This window comes from Moschus berezovskii, chromosome 5 (genome assembly GCF_049115385.1).
Source record: "Moschus berezovskii isolate FMDL1 chromosome 5, NW_MosBer_1.0, whole genome shotgun sequence".
In the NCBI taxonomy this organism is placed as follows: Eukaryota; Metazoa; Chordata; class Mammalia; order Artiodactyla; family Moschidae; genus Moschus; species Moschus berezovskii.
In genome coordinates this window covers 110,105,902-110,132,892 of record NC_142464.1, presented here as the reverse complement: position 1 = coordinate 110,132,892, position 26,991 = coordinate 110,105,902, and the positions used below count along the sequence as shown (strand labels likewise).

Here is a 26,991-nt window from a genome sequence, read left to right as displayed (position 1 = left end):
CTGGTTCATTATCAGAATTCGTCTCACTTTACTACCAATATTACTTTTAATCATAATTTTTAAATCATTTTACTCTTCTATATAAAGTTGCAAAAAAAAAAAATCACACAAATTTCCTATGTACCCTCTGCCCAGATTCCTCTAAAGATAAACATATTTGAAAATCATAGAGTGGTGATCAAAACCAGAAAAGTAACATTTGTACAATACCATTAATAAAAATCAGATCTTATTGGTGCTTTGACAATTTTTACATGCATTCAATGGGGGTTGGGGGTTATAGTACAGTTTGTTGTCCTTTAGTCGCTCAGTCATGTCCAACTCTTTGTGACCTCATGGACTGTAGCCCGCCAGACTCCTCTGTCCATGGGATTCTCCAGGCACGAAGACTGGAATAAGTTGCCATTTCCTTCTCCAGGGGATCTTCCCGACCCAAGGATCGAACTCAAGTCTCCTGCATCTCCTGCATTGGCAAGGTGGTTTCTTTACCACTGAGCCACCAAGGAAGCCCATAGTGTAGTTAGTTCTATGAAATGCATCACATGTATTGATTTGTGGAACTATCATGGTAATCAGGATGCAGAGCTGTCCTATCACCCCAAAGAAACTCATGATACTCTTTTAAAGTCACACACCCCCAAATTTCAATTCCTGCAACTGCAGCTTAGTTCTCTGTTAGTATAATTCTGTGATACATTTCAAGAATGATGTAGAAAATTAAATCACACTGTAGGCAGTCTTTTGAGATATGGTTTTTTTTTTTCAGCACAAAGCCTTTAAAATCCACCCAAATTTTTGTTTATCTCAATAGTCTGTTTCCCTTTTTGCTGAATTATATTAGATGGTGCATATACACTGCTTTTGCAGAGAAACATGTTTTGATAAGTATACCCATCCTCTCATCTTTGAAAAAACATTATATTTTATGTTTTTTTATTGTTTTAACAAAAATCCCGAGTTCAAAACTTAATTCAGACACTAGCATTTTTCCTTTGTAGTTTTTCCTCTTAGTATAAACTCAATGGATTTGATTAAGCTAGATGGTCTAAATTGTATTCAAGATCTAAAATCTTGTAAAAAATGATTCAAGACAATGATAAGCTCAAAGGGGCATAAGGAACTTCTTTAAGGCATGCAAGAAATTCTGAAGTTTCAGTCCTCATCCAAAAGTGTTTTGGCCTACCCAGTGTAATCCTCCTCATAGTCTGGTGATATCAATCCAATGAGGGAAAGGGTAAAGAAGCAGAAACATAATGCCATGGGACTTCCCTGGTGGTCCAGTGGTTAAGAATACACCTTTCAATGCAGGGGACATGGGTGTGACTCCTGGTTGGGGAACTAAGATTCCACATGCCTTGGGGCAAGTAAGACCATGGGTCTGCTCACTGTAGCGCCTGCACTCTGTACCGAGAGACAGTTCACACACTGAAACGAGGAATCTACACGATCAAAAAAAGGAAAAGAAAAACATAATGCCAGATGAGGGAACACACGCACGCACACACACACACACACGCACACACACACACACACACACACACGCACACACACACACACGCACACACACACACACACCAGCCACACTGATTTGAAGATGGCATGTGGCTAAAGTCAGACAAATCTGAATTACCAGTACTCCAGTACTCCATAACAGGATTTTTATTACAACTGCTGAGCGGAAAAGCTCTTTGGCTGCTAAGTTCTTGAATTCATCCTGCCACAAAATGGATGCAGTCAGCCTAGGAAGAAGCCACCCAAAGGAAAGACATACAGAGAATCAGAAAATAAGTAACATTTTTGAGATGTTAATATCATTTGAGATTTCGCTTGTGATCTCACTACATTTACTCTGAATCCATCCTTTTACCCTGCTCTGTGGAAATGGTATGCACACGTGTGCTCAGTCCAACTTTGTGCGAGCCCAGGCAAGGACACTGGAGTGGGTTGTCATTTCCTCCTCCAGGGAGTCTTCCCAACTCAGGGATCAAACCTGGACACTTCCCGACTCCAGGGATCAAACTCGCATCTCCTGCAGCTTCTGAATTGTCAGGTAGATTCTTTACCACTTGTGTCTCCTGGGCCCTGTGAAGGTTGTTAGGTTCTATCTGAAAATGTTTCCTTTGCCAGTTGGCACCGTGTTAAAACTCGGCCAGTAGAGGGCATATGAGAGACATTGCAGAAGAAAGTAGGTGTTGCTTCCTGATTCCTGTCTGTTGGCTCTACAGATTCTCCAGCTTCCAGCCCTTTCAGTGTATAGAGGCTTTCTTAGTGCCCAGCAACTGCAGCTCTGGCAGCTTCTTCTGCATCAAGCATCTGCCGTGCATCCTGGCCCTAATAGTCAGTGGCCAGCAGTTTCCCCCATACGTCCTCAGGCCCTTTGGTAACAAGCATCTCCAGTGAGACAACTCTCTGTGAGTTTTCTGACACCCTGGATAGCACATTTCAGCCATGTTCCAAAGGAAAGACTTTGAGAAAGTTCTGCCAGTGCTGTACCACAGTGATACTTGGCCATTTAGTGAGCTAAGGCCGTACCCTGTCCAAAGGTTTCTGGATTTCAGCAGGCTGGGAGGGTTGGGCATTTCCTTGGGCGATCAATCACACCTCTAGGAGTCATGGCTGCTCTTTATATCTGAAATATGTATATTCTTTGGAATTCTTTTACTTCTTACTAGCCATTCTTCTAGATGTAAAGAGGTTGTTGACATACAATAAAATAGAAAAAAAAAAACCCAAAAAACTATAGAAAAGAAGGCTTCCCTGTTCCCTGGTGGCTCCGATGGTAAAGTGTCTGCCTGCAATGTGGGAGACCTGGGTTAGATCCCTGGGTTGGCAAGATCTTCCTGGAGAAGGAAATGGCAACCCACTCCAGTACTCTTGCCTGGAAAACTCCATGGATGGAGGAGCCTGGTAGGCTACAGTCCATGGGGTCGCAAAGAGTCAGACACGTCTAAGCAACTTCTCTAGCCATTCTTCTACTTCTTATGTGTGTGCGTGCTAAGTCACTTCAGTCATGTCCAACTCTTTGGAACGTTATGGACTGTAACCCGCCAGGTTCCTCTCTCCATGGGGGTTCTCCAGGCAAGAATCCTGGAGTGAGTCGCCATGCCATCTTCCATGTACTAGTCAATTGCTTATACACTAATCCTCTATTACAGTTAATAATTCTTTATACTAAACTTCCCCTGTTCAAATTACTATGTAGTTTCTCTTTCCTGATTGGATCCAAATTGATATACTATGCCTGAAGGCTGAGCTACCCTTGGATTTCTCAATTTTGTGACCTAATAAATTCCATTTTTTATGGATGTTGGCTATAGTTACAACTGAAACTAGAAATGTTCTAATACAAATAAGGTCCATAAAATTAATAAAAAGAATACTACAGAGAAAATGGTCTTAGAAAGTTCCATACACATATTTTTTAAAAGTAGTCTAGAATCAGTTCAGTTCAGTTCAGTCGCTCAGTCGTGTCCGACTCTTGGCGACCCCATGAATCACAGCACGCCAGGCCTCCCTGTCCATCACCAACTCCCGGAGTTCACTCAAACTCATGTCCATCGAGTCGGTGATGCCATCCAGCCATCTCATTCTCTGTCGTCCCCATATCCTCCTTCCCCCAATCCCTCCCAGCATCAGACTCTTTTCCAGTGAGTCAACTCGTTGCATGAGGTGGCCAAAGTATTAGAGTTTCAGCTTTAGCATCAGTCCTTCCAATGAACACCCAGGATTGATCTCCTTTAGAATGGACTGGTTGGATCTCCTTGCAGTCCAAGGGACTCTCAAGAGTCTTCTCCAACACCACAGTTCAAAAGCATCAATTCTTCAGCGATCAGCTTTCTTCACAGTCCAACTCTCACGTCCATACATGACCATGGGAAAAACCATAGCCTTGACTAGATGGACCTTGGTTGGCAAAGTAATGTCTCTGCTTTTTAATATGCTATCTAGAATAGTCAGTCTTAATTAACACAGATTCCAATTCTAGAAAACTTCTAATCTAAACAGGAATGGTATTATAGTGATACTTTGGAATATGATTTAAATTTTTTTAAAAAAAAATCTTATGAGTAAACTTCACATCTTTGATTCTGGACATTAGTATAAGGGACCAGATTTATGTTATATGCCGCGTTGCATGCAGAAGGGAAACCATTTCTCAAGGAATTGACACTAAACACTCTCTGGTGGTGAATTAATGTAACTAAGTAAACATTAAGTAGTTAATGCACTTATGCACATCCAATGACTATCCAAGATGAACACGTGTTCATCTGAATGAAAATTGAGTGAAATAGATACAGTTAGCTGAGTGTCATTAAGTGAAGAAATACTATAAATTATTTTTACTTTTACTTTTGTGCTTTTAAATTATTTTATGTGTAAACAGAAGTTGATTCTTCACAAGTTTGTTCCACCATGCCTCATTCATTGGAACCATCTCTTCTTTTTTGGAATAGATATAAATTGTGTAGTCAAATTACAGTAAATGCTAAAATAACAAAACCTGGATGGTTCCTAAAAGATACTTTCTGAGTAAGAAAACAGCACACAAATAAATAGCCTGTTTCAGATTCTTCTAACTGCCAAAAAGTAGGAAATGTTGCCATGATTTGGATAAGAATATTTAATGATTGTTGCCTATCTTTAAATTTCCAATGAACTAAGATACAACAAGCAGAAATATTCTAGATAGGATCTGCCACTAGAGTCAGATCAATAAATATTTCAAGACTTAAAGAAAAATTGACTAAAACACAAACAAGTAGAATGTCAAACTTTGGTTAACAAGCCTCCAGTGTCTACTGTCAATAATATGTGGGTAGGAGGAGTTGCCAGATTTTAAGGATCACAGCCTAAACTGTGTTCCTTTGATTGCTTTAAAAGAAATACAGATGTATAGAACAGTCTTTTGGACTCTGTGGGAGAGGGCGAGGGTGGGATGATTTGGGAGAATGGCATTGAACATGTATATTATCATATGTGAAACGAATCGCCAGTCCAGGTTCGATGCATGATACAGGATGCTCGGGGCTTAGGGTGACCCAGAGGGATGGGATGGGGAGGGAGGTGGGAAGGGGGTTCAGGTGGGGAACACATGTACACCCGGGGCAGATTCATGTCAATATATGGCAAAACCAGTACAATAATGTAAAGTAATTAGCCTCCAATTAAAATAAATAAATTAAAAAAAAGATAAAGACCCTTATATGACCAAGAGTTAATGATACTTGAGTACTCTTTCTCAGCCTGTCATCTCTTTCAAAGCTGTATAAAGATCCAAGAGATTCTACATTATTTGGATTAGAGGTCTTGTCACTAAAGTTTAGGGTAGGGTATGGGTTGAAATATTACAGAGATTTGATGTTTTCTTGACTAATGTGGTATTTTTAAGAAGTGACTTTATTGAGTTCTAACATTAATATGTTTGAAATGTATAGATATTTAGAAAGAAGTCATGCATTTTTAGCTTACAAATTCTTTTGGTGGTTTCAAGAAAAGGCTAAATTGATATTTAAAGTGAAGTTTTGGATACTAAAACTTGGCTTTTATTACTTAGAAACAAATGAATTCGAAGTAGTTTTCTTTTTCATTGAGTTGAGAATACATTAACTTGGTTTCATAGCACTATACATAGAAGAATAATCTTTTTGTTTCTGTTAGTGTATTGTCTGTTTTTTCTTTGAATCCGACATACTCTGACAATAACAAAATGAGGGTTATATGAGGGAAGATGGGAAAATAAAATAAGGAGTTCCAGCAGAATTGGAGTCTGGTGGCCACCCCAAACACTGGAAGAGGGACCCAATTATTATTTACTACACATACATTTTTTACTACAAACTTTACATGAGCTGTTTCATTAGACTTCACAATAGTCTTGTGAAAATGACATCATTATTCTCTTGTGGAGAAAAAAAACAAAACAAAACTGAAAGCCAACATAGTCCACTCTAGCAGACTCTAGTTCAAACCCTAATTTGTTGGAATCCACAGCCCATCTAATAAACCATATTGCCTTTCAGTGGGAGAAAGAGGAAGAGAATAGAAAACAGAGCCGAGACATGGAATGAGGAAGAACAAGTCATTAGGTTATTACTGTATATATATATATATATATTTAAACATCTGGGTAAGATTAACTCCTTTGTGTGAACTTTGTGTGAATTTCTATATCAAAGTACATGTCAATTCTCAGACAAATGCCAATTTCAAAATATTAAAATGTGAAAAAGTGTAATGTGGAATGAAGGAAATATGATAGTGAGAGGTGACATTTTTCTCTATATTTGATAGAGCTTCCTTGACCCTGGATGTTGACAACCACTCATGAAAATGCCCTTGAGCTAATTAAGTAATGTTTCTCCCTTTCATTCCTAACACCTCTCAGGCTGTCCTCTGAGAAGAAAAACCCAGTAGGGGCATGAGGGTAAATTTTTATCAGTTGCAGAACACATCAGATGAAGCCACCGGTGAGGTGAAACAGAGGGACGAACGTAGTTACAGGCTCAGTATTACTCATTTGAAAGATCACATAATTGAAATTTTCTGAGATGCTGAAGATAATGTTTAAGTAAAGGAATCTGCAATAATACTTTGAAGATAGCATGTTTTAAAAGCATCATATACTATGATTATATTTAGGTATTATTTTTTTCCATTTGTATTTTATTAACTATCCCACTGACTTCATAACTAATGTTACAAATAGGGCACTGAAAACATCTGCAGAATAAACTTCAGTGGCATATGGTATCTCTTTTACATTCCACCACTTCATTATGTCAGTAGAATTCAGATACCCTCTTGACAGATGTAAATTACATTATGAAAGTCTCACACTTCAGTAGACTCAAACTACCTAAAAGGAATAGAAATGGTCATAGAAAATTGACATTCCATTAAAACTAAAGGTTAAAGTGTATTTTTCCTCAAAATTCAAGAATATATGACTTTATCCCCTCTCTATGATATTCATTTAGATTGTCTCATTAAACTATTAAGCATGCCTTTCCCCCTCAACATAAGGAATATAGTTTCCTAAAGAAAGTGGCAAGAGTTATACACTAACTCTTCCTAGTCATTACCTCATAATGCTAAATAAATCAAAACATTTTCTTCTCAGGTGAAACCTCAATAAATTTCCTTCAAAAATATTCTTATTTATACCCTATCACTTTGCTATTCATTTTCTTGCAGGATGCATGCTGACAATGAGTCATATATTTGCAAAACATAAAAAGGTACTGCTTCTGTGTGTGTATGTGTGTGTGTGTGTGTGTGTGTGTTGGGCAATACCTACTGTGCTGTGGACAGTGGATTAATAATGAAGAGGGATTATTAGGGACTATTCTTAGGGACTATTAATCTCTTCTTTTCAAAGAATACACAAGAGCATTCTACTTTATCGTGACAGGAAATAGCCTAATCTCATTCTATCACATATTTTATCTAAGATAAAAAAAAAAGAGTATATACAAACTGAGGGTCATAATTTTAAAGCTTTGAAGACTTGTTTAAAAACAGAATGTGATGAAAAAGAGTTTACCAGGTACCATAAACAGAACTAAAGAGGAAGGACTATCCTATCTTTGGATTATTCTGTGGGAAATAGGTTTAAAATTTCTACTCACCTCATTTTCATTTATCTGGGCTATCGTTGGCAAGCCATGTATCCACCCAGTTTCTGTATTTTTAAAAAACCATGTCCCCAAATTAAAGCAGATATCTCTAAGTAGTCATCCACTTAAGGAGACATACAACTTGCTTAACTTTGTTTCCTTAAGGACTCCTAGCCACAGAAATTTATTGTAAATGAGAAATTAGAGTTATTGCTGGCAGTTTCTTGAAGTATACATTTTAGAGATATTTCATGCTCAATGAAGTGCATCAAACTTATTATCTAGACAAAGTTAAAGCTCACGTATTCTGTACTACATAAGGTTCACAGACGTAGGGGGTAGTGAAGTTGTATGCTGCAACACTTAATGACCTCCAGCTAGGACAAAATTTCATTCTTTAAAAATTTATTAGTGTTATATAACTGGGAGCTAACTTGGCTTGTTTTATATCTGTCAACTCTCTATTTATCTTACTGTCTCTAATTTATGGGGCCAGGAAAAATATTCTTCCATTTCAACAAGAATTTCCTAAGTACAGAAAAACAGTGAGTTCTCTGCCTACAGTGACAGTTTTGAGCCTAATTAAACAATGACAGTGAGTTAAATCCAAATATTAGTTGATGGGGGCAATTTGTTCATGTACTTCAGTGGTGCATGACAATGAGGTCTGACAGAGCTTCAAACTGTACTATCATAAATCAACTTGATGATTCTGCAATTCTGAAAGAGGAAACACAGAAGCTCTTTGAGATCAGATATTTCCTAAGAAAATAAAGTCAAACAGGGATACTGTTGGGAAGAAAGACATACTGGAAATGTTTTCTGAGCGATTAGCATTTTGGAACATTATCCATAAATTGTCACACTGTACTGTGCATGCTGAGTTGCTCAGTCATGTCAAGCTGATTGTGACCCCACAGACAGTAGCCCACCAGGCTCCTCTGTCCATGGGATTTCCCAGGCAAGAATACTGGAGTGGGTTGCCATTTCCTTCTCCAGGGGATCCTCCCAACCCAGGGATCAAACCCAGGTCTCCCACACTGCATGTGGATTCTTTACTGACTGAACCACCAGGGAAGTCCGAAGCAGGAAAAGGGGATTTTAAAAAGATTTAAAAAAAAAAAAATGAGGGGGCATGGACTAGTTTCAGGGGAAAAAAAACCCAACCATTGTGAGTGTTCAGATTAACTTTGGGGACAACTGCAAAAAATTAGAGAATTTTAAAGAGATAATGAATCAACAAGTAGAACATACTCTAACATACTTAAACTTTACTGGAATTAAAAATTACATTTACAGTTAATGGGCAAGTTTCTTCAAAGCAATCTATGCTATTGAGTAGACCATGTGTACTTTGGCTCTTATATAGGTAAAATATAATACTCCATTTTCTTCCAAATCCTTGATTTTGGGTTCTTTCTCAGCACCAAAATATTCTTAATTCTATTAATCCTGATCACCATGTTTTATCTAAAATACAGTTTTAAAAGTTGCTAAAACTTTAGATTTTTAATGGGGAATGACAGCGAATTTTTCCATATTTGTATTTTTAAATATAAACTTGTTTCTAGCTCAAAGAAAAATTTAAATTGTTGAACGAAAAGTAGTCTCCCTATTGCATTCATTTCAGTTTTTTATTTTCAAATATTATCACTGTTGAGAGTTTTATTGTACATTACTTCTCATTAATGTATATATAAATGAACACAAATTTTTAATATTATTTTTAGTTCTTTGAAATTCAGCTCTGACTCCAAAATTAAATAAGCACTCTTCTTTCTTTCCGTCATACTCCTTAAGGGATATATAATGCACACCTGTACATTATTGACAACCTCTATCTTTACATCTTTACTTGTGAAACCCTCATTTTCTATCAAAATATTTGAAGCATTTTTTGTTGTTGCTGTTTTGTCTCCATGTTTATTGCTTTACTAGTCAGGATAGGCTAAATGATGCTACACTAACAACCAGTTCTATAAGAAAAATTATGTCTGATTTATCCTATTGTCCATTGTGGGTCAGCAGGAGCTGCAGCTTATCATACTCATTCAAAGACCCTGATAAGTACCCCTACGATCCTAGAGCAGCAGGAAGAGCACAGTGTTCTGGACACTGGCACCTAAAACTTCCACCTAGAAGTAAGATGCATCACTTCTGTCCATCTTTCATTGGCTAAGGAAAGTTACATGGCCCATGGCTCACTTCAGAAATGGGAAATATAATTCTTTTATGTGACCCGAGAGCGGAGATCTGAAAATATTTGGTGAACACAATTCGTGACTCTGTATTTTCATACATGTAATTTCTTTTCTGAGGTCATCTCTCAAATGCTAACCATTTTGTGGAAGATAGCAATATTTTATAGTATTAGTATCTATCTTTACCCTCAAATATATATTCAAGGTCTACCTGAACATGCTACAGCAGCAGAATTTAGTTATTTGTTAAAGGTTTTTTTTTAATGTGGACCATTTTTAAAAACCATTTGTCACAGTATTGCTTCTGTTTCATATTTTGGTGTTTTGACCTTGGGACATGTGGGATTTCAAATCCCTGATTAGGGATCGAACCCTGCACTCCTTGCATTGGAAGGCGAAGTCTTAACCACTGGTCCAACAGGGAAGTTCCCAGCAGCAGCAGAATTTAAAGCACTGAGAAATTGGTAAGGCTACTATTAAAAAAGAAAAGTAAGACTGCATACATTCCCAAAATGAGGACATTTATTTCCATTTCTATCTGCCTTTTTTTTTTTTTTCATTTTGGGACAACTTGCTGTATTCACTGTTTCATGGAGTTCCTTCTTTTCTGTGATTCTTTACTTCTTTGTTGGGTTCAGTTCGGTTCAGTTCAGTTCAGTCGCTCAGTCGTGTCCGACTCTCCCCAACCCCATGAGTCACAGCACGCCAGGCCTCCCTGTCCATCACCAACTCCCGGAGCTCACTCAGACTCAAGTCCATCGAGTTGGTGAGGCCAAAAGGTAAACACAGAGGAGAGTTTTGACCAGCCTGGCCTGGCAACACGTGGCCCGAGCCTGCTATATAGCTCTAACAGACCCTAGTTATAACAAATGTTTACTGTTTAGTGGTTAAATGCCTGATATATTTATTTTTAGACCAAGTTTTCATTTTTTCCAATCGAACTCATGAAGAACAAAATCATATGTGAAACAGTCACACTAAACTTGGCCCAAAACAAAAGGCTATGAGTACAGTGCCTGGAAGAATGCTTATTCATTACTCCCTAGACTAGCATATTTCTCAGCAGAGAGAAGAGCATATACTGTAGCCATGGAAAATCTGGGGAACTGGAGCTCTTGAAAATACCATTTATGCTACATCAAACTTGAGCCCACTCAGCAATGTAAATCTTTCCATATGTGATGAGTGCTTGCTGCCCAGATTCTAATTCTGAAAGAGACACTGAAAATATCCCAAATACTCCTTTTTAATTTATACCAAGAGTTTGCATCTGTCTTCATGCTTTGAGTTAAAGAACGTTTCTCTAATAAACTAGAAAGAGAGGAGAGCAGAGAGATACTATCTCATATTTCAGGTATAAATTGAAACCATCTTCATATCCCAGAATAGATCTACATTTCAATAAAAATTAATTGCCCCTTCAATTGTAGATAACAACAAACCTAAAGACAGCCAAAACACAATCTATCTTGAATTTTGAATTGTATCCTAGAACTCTCAATGTTTTGGCCCAGGATAATGTTATGGGGACCATTTTCTTAATCCAAAATCAAGACATATGGTGTGATAAGGAATGGTTTTTGCTGCTACATGGGGAGTAAGAGATAGTTTGAGAGCTGTAACAGAGCCAATAAATTGCCAAAATCCCTAAGGTATTTAGATAACTTAAAGCAGTGCTTGTCAAGTGTGACCCATGGACCACCTGCATCATTATCACCTGGAGTTATTGTTAAAATACATATTTCAGGGTCTTGAGCTAGACTAACTGAATCAGACACTCTGGACAAAGGCTCAGAAATCTGCTTTTTAGGTTCTTCAGGTGATTTTTACACCTGCTAAAGGAAATATTATACTCCAAGAGTTACGGAGAGAAGACAAGAGAAAGGAGAATTAACATCAGGGCATTGGAGGACAGGCCAGGAACTCAGACAAGAAAGCATCCTTATTTAGATCTTAAAGCAAGATGTAGTAATCTTGGAAGAGAAAGTGTCAGGCTGATGCCACTTTAATAGGACTTCCCAAGGGGATTTAAAAGAATCCTTGACATTGTACCTAAGGAAGGTGGGCAATCATAATCTCCAGGAGCAGCCTCTATAGGGAATGCATTGAAATAGCTGCACTAACTTCCCCATCCCCTATAACTTTCTGGTAGTCAATTACAAACATCAGAAGCCCAGAATAGGCATTGTTGCTGTTTTTGTTTAGTTGCTGAGTCCTGTCTGACTCTTTGTGACCCCATGGACTAGTGCCTACCAGGCTCCTCTGTCCATGGAATTTCCCAGATAAGGATACTGGAGGGGGTTGCTGTTCTCCAGGGGATCTTCCTGACCCAGGGATCGAACTTGCGTCTCCTGCGTTGGCAGGCAGATTCTTTACCACTGAGCCACCAGGGGAGCCCTAGAATAGACAAAGCCCTACGGAATATCTGGTTTTCTCTGATCACTAACACTTGCCATACGCTTCTCTCTACTACCATGTGACTCACTGCTATCCCTGCCCCAAAGATTTGAGATCTCCTATTATAACCTGAGTTCTTGCTTTTTTTTTTGGTGTCTCAGTTCCTTTCTAGTGTCTAGTCCCCAGGTGCTTAAGGAGCCTGCATCTTACTTTACATTTTGCTCTTAGGAAGAGTCCTCTTCATAAACTCCAGCTAATCTGCTGACTGATTTCCCTGAAAACACAAGGCTGCTTGACCTGTTCGGCATCCCTTTTCTCTGATTGCCTGCCATCTTATTCTCTTTGACTGACCGGACCTCATTTGCCATATTCTGGTAGCCCTGATGCTGATTGCTTCTCCAGATTATACCCCAATGCTGCTTAACCCGGCGGGTGCAGAAAAGATTTTTGTTCAGAGCCTGCACTTGCCTGTGCATGGAGGCTTAATCTCTTGCCCAACCCATGCACACAAGTCTCCTTCTGCACACCACTCTCTTCGCTCTGCACAATGAATACTAAGAAACTGGGCCATACATAAGCAGTTATCGAGTTTTGGCCAAGAAATCCCATAGATGTCCCAGAAGACCAGTGAAGAACTAAACAGATATGAGTTAGAAAATTCTCCCATCAGTAAGTTGCATTACGAACTCCTCAGGGAGGCTCAAGAGGGAGGGTGTATATGTATACTTATAGCTGATTCATGTTGCTGTATGGAGAAACCAAGACAGCATTGTAAAGCAATCATCCTCCAATTGAAAGGAAAAAAGAACTCCTCAGGACTTAGCTCTTTACAAGGAACTTCTTGGCGAGTACTGATTCAGCCTTTACTCTTTGAGTAAACTGTAAACTACTCAGAAAGCCAGTCAGTGATTTTTTTTCCCCTTTTTCTATGGAGTCCACAGACTTGGATCAGATTTTTTTTTTTTTTTCTTTGTAGCTTAGGTGTGTTTTTAAGAACTTGGGTAAGGATCACTCATTACCAGTATGGACTCAGTTTATAAGGCACTTTTTGACAGGCAACAATCCTGAGCACTTTACTAAAATTTCAGCTTTTGCTCTGTGTCCCTTAAGAGAACATCACTAAGGAACAGAAAGATAACAGATGTTTCCGGTCCTTAGAGATCAGAATTTGAATGAGATGGAAACTAAACAACTATGAAGCTCTATGAAGCTGTCTCATGTAGAGATTCTCCTATAAGATTATTCTTTTCATTCCCTAGTCCTCTCACCTCTACACAGAGCTCAACCTTGAGCTCAAAGCAGAGTTTCCAAACTTTCCAACCTTGATCTCCCTCCCACTTCAAAGAAAAACAAGTACAGTATCTTTTAAAATGATAACAAACATTATTTCCACACTGGCATTTTCTTATAGTGACAGACAAGAAAGAGTAATTGGTTTAAAAAATGATTTCTCTAGAAGGAAGGAATGGGTGTTCTATAAAATCCAGTGCACAATGTAAAACTTCTTTATTCTTTGTTACTGTCAAGTGGTTAATCTAGGATTCCCCCTTTCCTAGGAGCCATATGATGTTGCAGACATCTAGGGTTCCACGTCTGGGACGAGGAAGAGTGGGGACGTTGTCCATGGTCACCACGCTCTGTACACACAGGCATCTCTGAGATGATTTCCTCCTTTCTCGTCTGTTGCTTGAACTCAGTCCAAATACCCTGGGACTAAGTCCCTTTGTGCTTACTCCTGACATCACGCTGCTCCTTCTCTTCCCCTCTTGGCTGCATTTAGAGCATAAGGATCAGCTGGGAGAATGTTTTGGACATGTCTGCCTAAAGACTCATGTCTAATGACCTGGCACCAGGCAGAATAGCACTAAAACTGGTTCCAGTTTTATACTTGCATGCACTTCATATAGGAAGTAATTTATAGATTCCACTGCTCCTGTTTAGTCACTAAGATTCCACTAAGTCAAGAAGATTCCACTGCTCCTGTTTAGCCTAACTCTTTTGCGACCCCATGGAGTATAGCCTGCCAGGCTCCTTCTGTCAACAGGATTTCCCAGGCAAGAATACTGGAGTAGGTTGCCATTTCCTTCTCCAGGGCATCTTCCCAACCCAGGGATTGAACAGGTGTCTCTTATGTCTCCTGCACTGGAAGGTGCATTCTTTATCACTAGTGCAACCTGGGAAGCCCTCTCTTATATTTCCCCAATATGATCCAGGTTTTCAGGTCTGTCTCCAAGGTATTTGGTTCAGGGAGTGAGGGATCCCAGAGCATGGAGCCCCTACATGGGTGAACCCACATCTTCCAAGCATCTGAGGTCCCTCTGCTTTCCTTTAATTTTTTCCTTTGGTCCCACTACCATGAGAATCATTATCTGCTCTTGGGGATGGGACAAAAGATCTTTATTTTGTTTTTGTCATTGTTTTGATCCTGAGGATTTAAGAAGTTACCTTTTGAAACTCAAAAGCTGTCGCAAACAAAAATATCCAAAACACTTCTTTCCAAATTAGGCCTTTCCTGAGGCAATATCTGTCATAAAACAAATGAGATTTAAGCAAGTATAAGAGAACAGACCATGAATGAATACCTCAAAATATTTCTTGAATGTCAACACTGAGCCTAAGCTTCCATCATATATAGGGATTGCTGAAACTCTGAAAAATAGCGAAGAAGTTAAAATTTAAAAAGTTTAATAAAACTAACCTTGACCCTAACCTGAGTGGCAAAAATGGTCATCAACTTTATCATAAAATCTGAGTAAATGTGGAATAAAATATATTTAGAGGAAAAACCTGGAATAATTTACCCAGAGGGAAAAAGAAGCAAACTCATGGTCTTTTGCCTGTGTCTTTTTATTTTCCAATGTACTGCCCAGACGTCTAGAGGGACAGGCTGGCCCAGCCTTTCCATACCATTGTATGGGAAAACCTTACGCAAGATTTATGTTCCTTGGTAACAAGAAGACTAGAGCAATACCAAGCCCCTAAATTTGGCTTCTGTGCATCAGGCAATGTGCTGCACACTGGCCAGACAATCTATAAGACAAAAGCCTCCAGGAGCTTATGATGCAGTGGAACTAGGAAAGTAAGCTAGCAAATAAGAAGTTAAAATGCAAAGCAATGGAAGCCAATGAAGAGGCCTGTGGAGTTGAAGTGCAGGGATGGGGTAAGGGAGAAAATCTCAGAAGAGGGAGGTACTGATTTCTGGAAAGACAAGACTGACCAACTGTCTTTCTAGGCTGAAAGACCCCACCTTGTGTAGAATATAACACGGAGGGGAGACTGCAGAGATGCTAATGCCAGGTGCACATATGAGAAAGCTGCAGAGATGGAGACAGACCTAAGACGAGGGAGGAAACAGTCTTTCTTATCAAGCCGGTCATCTCGAATCTTTTCCCCCAATCTCTGTGTGTGTTCGTAAGAGACTGGTTTTTCATAAAATTTTTGCTCCAGTATTACTTAAAAAAATATTATTGGAGTATAGTTGCTTTACAATGTCATGTCAGTTTCTTCTGTACAGCAAAGTGAATCAGTCAAATGAGTACATATATCCCCACTTTTTGGATTTTCTTCCCTTTTAGGTCACCATAGAACACTGAGTGGAGTTCCCTGTGCTATATACAGTAGTTTATCATTCCGTTCAGTTCAGTCGCTCAGTCGTGTCTGACTCTCCGCGACCCCATGAATCACAGCACGCCAGGCCTCCCTGTCCATCACCAACTCCCGGAGTTCACTCAAACTCATGTCCGTTGAGTCGGTGATGCCATCCAGCCATCTCATTCTCTGTTGTCCCCATCTCCTCCCATCCCTAATCCTTCCTAGCATCAGACTCTTTTCCAGTGAGTCAACTCGTCCCATGAGGTGGCCAAAGTACTGGAGTTTCATCTTTAGCTTCGGTCCTTCCAATGAACACCCAGGATTGATCTCCTTTAGAATGGACTGGTTGGCCATTTTACACAGCTCATCAACAGCGTGTATATGTCAACCACAATCTCCCAATCCATTCTACCTGTTGGTTTGTCATATTACAAAACTGAATAACATAAAGTTCATACTTTCTGAAATGTACAAGTTTATCTCTGGCCTGACTTCAGAGAGGACTGTGGAGCACTGGGAGTTGCACTTTGCAGATAATTCACAAAAATTTCATTATTTTATTTGCTATACATATATCACTCATTCTCATTTCAGGAGTTGAAGTTGAAAGTCAAGCTTTCTCTACCAAAAAGCAGCTCCTATGAATGAAAAAGAGATGGATCTTAATATACATACTGGATGCTAACAATTCCTGCTGACTCAGAAAGAGAGAAAAGGGGAGAGAAGAGTCAGGCTTATTCTTTGTGAGTTTGAGACTATTCGTTTCAATCAATATTCCAAGAAGTTGCCAGTATAAAGGCAAGGTAGTTGTTCTTCTAGAAGAAACAAGTTGTGGACTTGCTTTATGATCATGGAAAAGTCACTTAGCCTACTTTGAACTGCTTTGGCCATTTGAAATATGTGGGGGCTGAATGACAAGATCTTTAAGATCCCATACAACTTCCTTATTGTATGATTTGTGCAGCTCCATTTAGAAGTAATTAATGAGCTGATTAAGGAAATGAAATAAACCACAGAATACTTTGATGTTAAGAAAGAGCCTAAGTCTTCTGTCAGAAATAATTTCACAGTCTCTGGGGGAAAGCCCTAAAGGAGACGCTAGCATAGCTTTTAAAAAACTCATATTGGACACAAGGGCAAATGGTCAGTGTGTCTACCCAAAGAGACAGTCATGTATCAATTTGGAAAAACTACATTAATCCATTGGTCTAGGTTAAAATTATAGCGAAAAAATATTCCTCAAAGATACCTGAAAGCACTTAATCATTACTGTGGAGTATTTCTGCTTAAATTTGACTATGTCCCTGCATGGAATCTTAAATTCAAAGAAAGATAAGCAGTAAGCTAGATTTAGAAAAGGCAAAGGAACCAGAGATCAAATTGCCAACATCTGCTGAATCATCAAAAAAGCAAGAGAGTTTCAGAAAAACATCTACTTTTGCTTTATTGACTACACCAAGGCCTTTAAATTCTTAAAGAGATGGGAATACCAGACCACCTGACCTGTCTCTTGAGAAATCTGTATGCAAGACAAGAAGCAACAGTTAGCACCGGACATGGAACAACAGACTGGTTCCAAATCAGGAAAGGAGTACATCAAGGCTGTATATTGCCACCCTGCTTATTTTACTTTTATGCAGAGTACATCATGTGAAATGCCAGGCTGGATGAAGCACAAGCTGAAATCAAGATTGCCGGGAGAAATATCAATAACCTCAGCTACGCAGATGATACCACCCTTATGGCAGAAAGCTAAGAAGAACTAAAGAGCCTGTAGATGAAAGTGAAAGAGGAGACTGAAAAAGGATGAGATGGTTGGATGGCATCACCAGTGTGATGGACATGGGTTTGAGTAGGCTCCGGGAGTTGGTAATGGACAGGAAGGCTTGGAGTGCTGCAGTCCATGGGGTCGCAAAGAGTCAGACACGACTGAACGACTGAACTGAACTGAACTGATGCAAACAAGGCAGGAAATTTATTATCAAAAATCCTGGGTAGACTTCTGGTTACTCCACTTGTTTGCTTTGTGACTATAAGGTTGAGTTGTAGAGAATAAAGAAAACCACATAGCAATATAAAGTATTTATTTGCACCATGTAGTTTATAGTTATTAAAAAGGGAAAAATAATTGTTTAACTTTTCTTGTTCTCCTTTCTTAAAAGAAAAAAGTGAGGCCAGAATGCCTTTGTCTCAAAACGAAATGACACACTCATCACCACTTGCAATTAGACTAACGTCATTGGTGTTATTTGGGTTTGACTTCAGCAATGGGTTGTTCAGTCATTCAGTTGTGTCTGATTCTTTGTGACACCATGGCCTAGGCTTCCCTGTCCTTCACTATCTCCTGGAGTCTGCTCAAACTCATGCCCGTTGAATTGGTGATGCCATTAGACCATCTCATCCTCTGTTGTTCCCTTCTCCTCCTGGCCTCAATCTTTCTTAGCATCAGGGTCTTTCTTTTCCAACTTTACTGTAGGTTACTTCATAAAGCTGAATAAACTCAAGAAGAATAAATAAACCAGTCTTTTTAAGATTAATTGGATTTCGCCTTTTATGAATGTTCAATATAAATCTAATAAAATTTGCTCTTTTGAATAGGAAATGAAGGAAGAAATGCATAGGAAGTATACAGAGCGCTAGCTAGAACACATACATGTTAGTCATTATTGGAACTCTTATTTTATGTGAGAAAATGAAAGCTTAGAAATATTAAGTAGTTTGCATAGGATAGTGCATGTAAAGTGCACCAGAGCTGGGGCCTCAAATCCTGAAATTCAACTCCATAGCCTTTGCTCTTAATCTTCTACTAAGAACTCACTGAAAAATTAGTTGGGGGGAAGACTATATATAGACATCGCCTTTAAATCGCCAGTGGTGTGGACTGGAATGGTAAAGGACTGAAGAAATAATTAAGTTCTGAAGAAGCTGGTGGCCATGAGAACGACGAGAAGACATGCTGAGAATACGTATTTTTGAATACTGTCATCCCCGTCAGTGAGAAAGAGATAAAGGTGAAGGGCTCATTTGGGTGGAGGAAAGACATTGAGTTCGAAATACCAGAATACCCGAGACAGGTATTGTATAGGGGCTCTGACTAGCAGGGCAACTACGTAAGAAACAACATATAAGTGAAATGGCATGGCTGTGTTCCAAGAAAACTTTATGAAAACAGGCAGAGGGCCAGATCTGGCCTATGCACTGAGGTTACCAACCCTCATCCTAGATAGCTCAAAGTAAAAGGGAATATTATGGTCATTTTGCATCCATTAGCCAACACGCCTATAGGCCTATCTGTCACTGGCCAGGAGTGAAGATGTCACATACACAGGCACCGGGACAGGAAAGGGTGATGATAGTGAACCTCAGAATCTAGTACGGAAAAGAAACAGAAGTAGGAATTCCCAACTTGGTCCCCAACTCATTAAAAATGACTGAGTCTACATACAAAATATATCTTTCCGACATAAAAATACCTTTTTTGATACTGTGTATAGTCAATTTGGGACTAAAATACAGCCCAGTTCCCTGCCAAGACAAAGCATTGTGAACCCAGAGGAAGGGGGCCTTTAAAACAAGTTGTACAAAGTATGAGTTGGAAGAGATCTTGCTGACCTGATCTCTAAATTGGGCTTTAAGTTGAAGCCATGAGACTGGATGCAGTCCTCTGAGGAAGCAAGTATAATAGGGGGAAATCAAACAATAAAACAAACACAGAACCAGGAAGTGGCAAGAAGACAGGAGACCTCTGAAGAGAGTGAAGAAAAAAAGGGATGGAAGTACAGGCCAGTGTCAGATCCCGAACACCCCAGGACAGAAGTATTTCAAGAAGAGAGCACAGAGGTAAATAGTATAAACAGTAGCAAGGGAGAGGTGGGCACAAAGATAAGAAACTGTTGGATTCAGCCATTAAGCCAGCCATCATTAGCAACCTCTGAGAGATTTTCAGTATTGTGATAGAAATAAATGTCCAATTGCAGAGAGTTATGGACTCAGAAACTCCAATACTTTGACCACCTGATGCAAACAGCTGACTCATTTGAAAAGACCCTGATGCTGGGGAAGATTGAGGGCGGGAGGAGAAGGGGATGGCAGAGGATGAGATGGTTGGATGGCATCACCAACTCAATGGACATGAGTTTGGGTAAACTCCAGGATTTGGTGATGGACAGGGAGGCCTGGCATGCTGCGGTTCATGGACACGACTGAGCAACTAAACTGAATTGATAGAGTCAGAGGGAGGCGAGGAAGCAAAGACAGAAAATACAAATTTTTCTTGGCACCAGAAGAGAAAACTTGGTTGAGAAAGCTGGGTGTGTGTTTGTTCAGTGTAACAGAGGCCTGAACATTGGTTGTGCCCTGAGGAAAAGCAAAGGAACAGGTAAAAGGACATAATTTATGAAGCAAAGCCTGGTTTCATCTTCATAAATATTTTGTTTAAAAGTTCCATAAACAGCAGTGGCCCAGGAAATGCTTCAGCAAATACTCATTAACGAAAAGACAGCTATTTAAAAATGTTCCCATAGCTGTTATATGTTTATCACCCCTTGTGTAATAAAGACTTCTGGCATGGAATTTTGAGTTCTTTCTTTAGTATGAGAACGCTTCCGTTCCCTGAGGATTTTCAGAGAATAGGGTACATGGTTGACCTCTTACTCAGACAGAAGGAAATTATGCTTTCACCTCTTGCCCCTGAATAAATTTATCATCCAGTCATTACTTCTTCTGGATGAAGACAGAAATTAGACTGAAAGCCGGAAGCCTGGATGATAAATGAGCAGTATTTCCGGACTTAGTTCCCCTACTCTGTAAAACGAAGCATTTAGATTTGCTCATTTCTAAGTCATCACAGCTCTAAAAGAACCAAATGAACAGAAAAGTCATATGTAAATCAATGCTTATTCTTATTTTATTTATCACAGAACACACTGAAACAGTTCAGGTCCCTAACAGCAGGGGAGGGGTGTATTTTATTATCTGGAGAAGGAAATGGCAACCCACTCCAGTACCCTCACCTGGAAAATTCCATGGGCAGAGGAGTCATAGAATAGAGGATTATACCTTTGTCAATTATTTGTTTTCCAAGGTGTTCTGAAGATATAGAAAAAGTTGCCAATAAAATGTTACATGAAAAAGGTGGAATCCAAATTTGCAGTGTGAAGCCAATTTTGTAAAAATAAGGTGAAACAAAATATTGGTACCATATTATGTACACAGATACAGAAGGAAATCTAACAATAGGAATTACTCTACTAGAGAGTAAAATTGGTGACAGTTTATTTTCCTTTTATATTATCATTCTCTTTATAATCCTTGTAATAGTTAACTCCCTTGTGAGTTAGGAAAGGTATTTAACATTTGAGGTTTACAGGAAGGTTCCTTTCATTTCCATTGTACTTAAAATGTTTTCAAGTGGGAGGAGGACCTCTGGGAGGTAACTTTCCTGATGGACTGACTAGCTACATGCTCTGGAGAAGGACTACAGAAGATATGCTTGCTATTAAACATATCCAAAAGCAAGTCGGTTGGAGATAGAAGATACAGACAAATGAAAATTGCCCCTCAGAATTATTTTCTTGTTAATTTGGAAAGATGTCAGTATTTACCTAAATCTTTGTAACTTTATCTAATCTTTATTTTTTAAAAGCTTACCAAAATAATATTTGGCTTGTAAAATTGTCTTAGACTTAGCCATTTTAATTTATTCTTCTGTTTCCATCCCCCCAACTATTAATACAGCAAATGCTAGCAGCATCTTTTTGTAGCAAATGTATTATCAATTCCACAATGCCTTCAGCAAAATCAACAAACCAAAAAGGGGTTTCGGAAAATGGCTGATACCTCCATGTCCTCCCACTCTACTTTTTAAATTTTTATTGACAATAGGCACCTGATGCTGTTTCTTCATAGCAATTTACAGTTCCAAACTAGTCTTTGCTAACAGCAATTTCATAATTTGTTAAATGGCATTATATAATGAAATTCTCATGTTTTAGCATGGTCCAGCAGTGAACAAACACTTTGATAACAAAATAAGAAGTAAAACATATATGGTTTTTGGATCATTTATTTGTTAACAACCTTTTAAGTTATATTCACTTAACAAACACTTAGATCTGCTGTTGCTCAGTTGTGTCTGACTCTTTTCGACTCCATGGAATGTGGCCTACCAGGCTCCTCTATCCATGAGATTTCCCAGGCAAAAATAAGAATACTGGAGTGGATTGCCATTTCCTTCTCCAGGGGATCTTCCCAACCCAGGGACTGAACCCACATCAACTGTGTCTCCTGCATTGCAGGCAGGTTCTTTACCTGCTGAGCCACCTGGGAAGCCACTTATTGCACTAAAATGTACCAAAAGAACCCCGGTCTTTGACCATATCACCTCTTCAATCATCCAGAAGTATCAATTTAGTTCATCAAAAAAGGCCTAAGTTCAGTATATAAGTTCAGAAGTTTGAGCATATTTTCTTTCCTGAGAGGTTGCAACTGAAAATAAGCTAAATGCATATTTTTATCAGAACAAATTAATTATCTCTCTGTTCACCAACTGAAGAAATAGTAGCTTCTCTCTCTAGTTCACATCCTACAGCATTAAGCTTGACAGCCCCTTGGAAAGCATACATCTTGCTCACTGAATCCTAGTTCAAGAGGGGCTAGCTTCTGAAGACTTCTGGAGAATTCTCACAAGGTTGTGCTAAAATAAAGGATCCTTATAAGGTACTGTGGGCTTGCCAGGTGGCACACTGGTAAAGAATCTGCCTGCCAGTGCAGGAAACTCAAGAGATGCCAGTTTGATTCCCGGGTCACGAAGATCCCCTGGAGCAGGAAACGACAACCCACTCCGTTACTGCTGCCTGGAGAATCCCATGGACAGAGGATCCTGGTGGGCTACAATCTAGAACGTTGCAAAGAGTCAGATACAACTGGGCATGCACGCAGACACATCAGTCATTATCGGTGAACACTGTCACATGTTAATTTATTTCAAATTTTCCTTTCTTAACTAGTTTTAAAAGTCATTTTCTAAATAGAAAACTTCCCAAGTGTGCATTCCTAATGACATTGAGTTTTCAGTGATTTAAAGTTTAGGTGTTGTGGTAATATAGTTCTCACGTAAAATATACATCATGCGTCAAATTTTCTAATTAGGTATGAATGTGAAAATTAAATTTTAATTAACCTGAAATAGTCAAGTAGAGAAAACTTTTACTGAATTAACATAGTATCCTTTCCATTTGAAAATAACTCATGCCATTTAATGGAAAGTAGGGGGCAAAATGGCAAGCCATTCCAGTACTCTTGCCTAGAGAATCCCATGGATGGAGGAGCCTGCTAGGCTGCAGTCCGTGGGGTCGCTAAGGGTCGGACATGACTGAGCGACTTCACTTTCACGTTTCACTTTCACACATTGGAGAAGGAAATGGCAACCCACTCCAGTGTTCTTGCCTGGAGAATCCCAGGGACGGGGGAGCCTGGTGGGCTTCCGTCAAGGGGGTCACACAGAGTCGGACACGACTGAAGTGACTTAGCAGCAGCAGCAGCAGCAGGGGGCAAAAATAAGCAAAATTTCTATTTTTTAGTTAATGTTTCTACATTTATGCAGACCCTAAATTCACTGTTGCAAACAAAAGATAGTTCCTAGTTCATTGTTTCAAACAGAAAGATTTTGTCATATAAATGCTTTTACACCTAGGACCAATTTCCGCAGCGACTAGGTGAAACCTGTTTTTTTAAAAAAAAATAGTTTCAGTTTGAAAAGGGCCTTCAATACAAAAGACCTCACAGCATAATTCTTTATAAAGCTCTATGATCAAGGAATTAGCAGTGGATTCTTATTAAAGCTGGAATATAGAACTACCCCAGACTCAATTTATAGCTTCATGTATTGTCTAACATATCCAGTTTTAATTTCTTTTTTGTGTCAAACAGAATTAATGATCAAGATCACTGACAAACCAGTGATCCACTTTGCTCTGAAATGCACTACGTAAAAAATGTAGGAAGATAAGGAAACATATATTCAACTACTAAATTCAATATTTTATGGCATTTTCAGCTAGAAAAAGCTGCAAATAAGAGAAAGATGCAGTTTTTAAAAACCAAGATATAATGGAGACAGTTAACATTACATTCCTCTTTAAGCTTCATCAGCACACAGAAGAACTGCATAGATTAGATGACAATGATCATTTTTCCTTTTCTCTCTTTTCTACCAAGCAGTTTTATGCTATTTCTCAGACACATATGCATGTGAATAGCATATGTGTGAATGGGGCTAAAATAATGGACTTAGTACTTGTCCACTCCTGCATGCGCAAAGGTGTCCAACTCTTTGTGACCCTATGGATGGACTGTAACCTGCCAGGCTCCTCTGTCCATGGACTTCTTCAGGTTAGAATGTTGGAGTGGGTTTCCATTTCCTTCTCCAGGGGATCTTCCCAATCCAGGGATCAAACTCTCATCTCCTTATCTCCTGCATGGCAGGCAGATTCTTTACCACTGTGCCACCTGGGAAGCCCAGTATTTGATTAATACTAATTAATATTATAGCCCCCTTGGAATTGGTTAGTCACTGATTCCTTGAGACATGCCTCCAGTAATTGCATAAAAAGGACAACAAACAGCACTTTCTGTATCTGATGTAGGAATGAGGTAGTTATCCCAGAGCCACTTCCATGGCAACTTCTACTACAGAACACAACTAAGAATGTGGACACAAACCAAAATCCTCCTAAGCACCTAAAATAGATGTCACTATGTCTGTGCACTTTGGCTCTACACTCTCCTCATAAAAGATTCTCTTGGGTCTTTGGATAAAGTTATAGCCTCTCATTCCTTCCATATTTTTTTTAATAAACTTGTTTGTTTTCTGGTTTTCTTGTGCACAGCACAAATGAAATGACCATTACAAAGAGATGGTTGAAGCTGAAGAGAGTTATTAGAGGAATATAAATTGTCCACACCAGCAGGTAAAGAAATCACAGTTCCATATGGATGATGAACACAAGAAAAAAAAGTCACATAAAAATGATACAATTTTTTAAAGTACAGTAATTATGTGACCTTATGACATAAAAAGGATGGCCTTACACACCACAGAATAGGTCTCCCAAGTATTATTATGTTATAGAATAAGTCTGTGATGTATATTCATGACAATACTGAGAAATTCACAAAACTTTAAATTGAATTCAGTCCTCTCCAGAGAGACAGTAAAAAATCTAAGGCTTCCCAGGTGGCTCAGTGGTAAAGAATCCGCTTGCCCATGCAGGAGACTTGGGTTCTATCCCTGGGTTGGGAAGATCCCTTGGAGGAGGAAATGGCAACCCAATCCAGTATTCTTGCCTGGGAAATCCCATGAACAGAGCAACCTGGCAGGCTATAGTCTATGGGGCTGCAAAGAGTAGGATACAACTGAACACATACATATATGATAGTAGATTTCAGAAAGATAACTCTCCAAAAAATGGCTGAATTCTCTCTAAACTTTTTGGAGTTTTCAGTACTAAACTTCTAAACTTTCCTTTCTGGAAAGTCCATAGATAGAGAACTCCTTAGTTCTCTGTTACTTGTTTACTGACCAGCAGCAAATACTATATATAGTATTAGCTAACCAGGCCTCTGGGGCGAGAGGGACATCTCAGATGACAGTGGTACATGGGGTCTTATCTGTCCCCTCCACTGCCAGGTGGGCTACTCCTCTTCTGCTCTGAAAACCCCTTGAGAGCTCAGTGATTTGAACTCTTAAAGTAAATATCACTGTTAAAAATGCTGTCCCTTTAAGGTGGATGAACTTAATAAGATAAACTTCATCCAAAAATTTAAAAAAAGAAAGTTTACCAGAATTTGTAAAACTAAATGGGGGTAAAGGGAAGGAAGGGTTAAAATGAACAAGCATAGAAACAAACCAAAGATAAAACTCCAGTTTAAAAACTCACATTTTCCAGGTCAGATACACCAAGCTGTGATGAGGTCAGGGAGACTTGACCCAGACAGTTAAAGGGCCTGGGGCTTGCCCTGGGCTGGTTCCCTTATCTGACTGACTCTATAGGTACTGTACTTCCAGCTGACAATGCATTAACCAATCTCTGCCCCCCTTCCCCAAGTCAAGAGCGTTCTGTACATTCTATAATATTAAAGCATATCCTGCTTTATTCAACCTGACCAATAAAACATAAAAGCCACCCATAACAGGAGTCAACAAAGGACAAAACTAAACTAAGATTCAATATAAAATAACAACAATTATTAGTTTCCTAAAAGCAAAACAAAATCTTAGCAGCTTCAACCAACAACAGCTACAAAACAATACTGAAATGCTCGAGAGCTAAGATATTTTAAGAGTGTGTTTTCTCTCAGAATAGAGGCAAAGTGGGAGAAAAAGGTCAGATGACCACAGAATACTTGTGCCTGAAAGAAATGAACCTTGAAGGAGACTTCTATGAGTTAAAAAACAGTACCTTATAAGTAACTGGTCTGGTCTACTCACAGCTGTTTCCAGTGTTGACTTTCGTTTAACTGTCTACTGACTTCAGTTTAAAGTTAATTCTCTTGGCAAAAAAGTACAGAGCTTGTCTGGAAAGTGCTGTTGGGACATAAACCATTCCTTTCAAAGCGGTGGTAGCTGTATTAAGTTTTCTTGTAGAGGGGGTTAGAAATCCTTCCTGTAGCAAATCTTCTTCCTCCTTCCCCTCAGACTTAGTCAGTATCCTCCTATCCCATATATTGAAGAAAGAGACAGAGAGGGAAGGAAAAAAAAAAAACTGCCAGGAAATATACCTTAAATAATGTAGTATTTGAGCATTAAGAAATAGACCCAAAAAAAGGAGGGGGGCGGATTAAAAATAAGAACCATAGAAAGCACATCAGGATCTTAAATATAATTTAGCCCAATGCCTTCACTTTGTAAATAATGAAAGTGACGCCTAGAGAAAATATGATTTGTGCAAGGTCACTCACAAAGCTCATATGTGTCAGCTAAGAATAGTTATTAGATTTCACAACTCCCAGTTCAAGGCTTTTTCTATTACCCTATTGTACCCGAGGGGAAATGGTTTACCTTTTTCCTCTGCACCTTGTAGAATACCCACGCGAGCTGGCAGGGAGAAGTAATACAATGTCAGAACCACCTACCACCTGTTCTCAGAAAAAAACATTTCCCTCCACTTCGCAGTCCTTAATAC

The 26,991-nt window shown here is 39.1% G+C and overlaps 1 protein-coding gene across 3 annotated transcripts in view; it reads right to left on the bottom strand.

The window, feature by feature from the left end:
* The window catches only part of ARHGAP24 (Rho GTPase activating protein 24), a 571,970-nt gene that overhangs the window by 212,060 nt on the left and 332,919 nt on the right, over positions 1-26,991 (bottom strand). The window contains exon 1 of one of the 3 annotated variants that reach the window (XM_055434025.2): positions 26,298-26,771. The exons of 1 other annotated variant lie outside the window; for it this stretch is intronic. The gene's annotated coding sequence lies outside the window, so the exon portion shown is untranslated. Of the gene's footprint in view, positions 1-26,268; positions 26,772-26,991 lie in introns of those variants that run through there. One more of the 3 variants, XM_055434023.2, reaches the window with a different exon arrangement.